This window comes from Aplysia californica, unplaced genomic scaffold (assembly GCF_000002075.1).
Source record: "Aplysia californica isolate F4 #8 unplaced genomic scaffold, AplCal3.0 scaffold00041, whole genome shotgun sequence".
Taxonomy (NCBI): domain Eukaryota; kingdom Metazoa; phylum Mollusca; class Gastropoda; order Aplysiida; family Aplysiidae; genus Aplysia; species Aplysia californica.
The window spans coordinates 867,758-869,131 of NW_004797311.1; the positions used below are offsets into that span (position 1 = coordinate 867,758).

The 1,374-nt window shown below is 48.1% G+C and overlaps 1 protein-coding gene across 1 annotated transcript in view; it reads left to right on the forward strand.

The window, feature by feature from the left end:
- The window catches only part of LOC118477212 (60S acidic ribosomal protein P0-like), a 149,913-nt gene that overhangs the window by 26,491 nt on the left and 122,048 nt on the right, over positions 1 to 1,374 (forward strand). The window lies entirely within an intron of this gene.

Below are 1,374 nucleotides of genomic sequence, written 5' to 3' on the forward strand. Positions count from 1 at the left end.
GAGGGTAAAACGGAGACGCTTTTGACTGGACGAGATTTCCTTACGATGATCTAAGCGATAAAAAGAGAGGGTTTTTTTTCAAGGAGGGGGGACTAATGGTTTTCCGCCCTCAACTGGGGAACGGATGGATTTTTCGGACGCTTGATCGGACATTTTTAGCATTTTCGAGGATTTGGAAGGTGGAGGTTAACGAAGAGAGACAAGGGGTGGTTGAAGAGATGGTTGAGGGGGGGGGGGGGCTGAATTCGGCACAGATGGATTTTTTTCTTTGTTCTGACTGGCTGATAAGGTTTGGGTGTTGATGTCTCTTTCGTTTAGTTTGTTTTGTTTGAAAACTTTTTGTTATTGAGTTGTTTTCTTGTGTGTATAAACATACTCCCACTTCCACACAAACATACACACACAGACAAATATAACCACACACAGACACATACACACATTCTCTCACACAGTGTGCATGTGCGTGTGTGTGTGTGTGTGTGTGTGTGTGTGTGTGTGTGTGTGTGTGTGTGTGTGTGTGTGTGTGTGTGTGTGTGTGTGTGTGAGGGGTTGGGGGCAAGTATCACAAGATTGGGTTAGGGAGGTGAGGCAAGCAAGTACAATGCGTAGAAATGGAGGCGGGTTGGTCTCAGTAATGGAGACCGAAGAAGCCGGACAAAAGGATGTTTTCGGATTTGTAGCGGCCGACAAATCAGGCGGTCGGCCTGAGGTCTGTTTTACGATCCGGTCTCACGCGAGACACCCAGACGACAAAGCACGAGAGGGAAGAGAAGCTGGCGCTGGAAAATCGGACCAGACGGGAGAGTGGGCACAACATTAGAACCCTTTTAGCCCAAGAATGGTCAAATTTCCACCTCCCTTGAGCTTTCTTGCAAGCGAACGCCAAAGCAGAGACAAAAACGTCTTTCAGAACCTGCTTGGAAGGAGCCCTTCCTTTCACTCCACTCATGGAGTCTACGACCCGTCTGTAGGCACGTGCCGGTTCATGTCTTCTGTCTGCCTTTTTAAACTTCAGGGTACCTTTTCCCGTGTGTACCTATACATCCAGCGATGCTGAAATAAGATGTTTAATGGACTTAATGCTCAAGAAACGACCGCGGGTTGTTGCCCCTTAGGAAGTCGACTGTATAGATAAAGGGGGAGCCAGCAGTAGATGGAGCTGCGTCATGAATACGGGCCTACTTCGCTTTCTAACGTTTGTTGGGGAATGCAACCCCCCCCCCCCCCCCGCTCCACAAGCCCCCTGTTTACTCTCGCTTAAGCAACACGAAAACCCCTCTTTAAAAAAAACTGACTGTCGCCACCACCACCACCACCAACAAAACATGAAAAAGAGCATAAACATAAGAAGTACGCGTACATAGAAACTAGCAC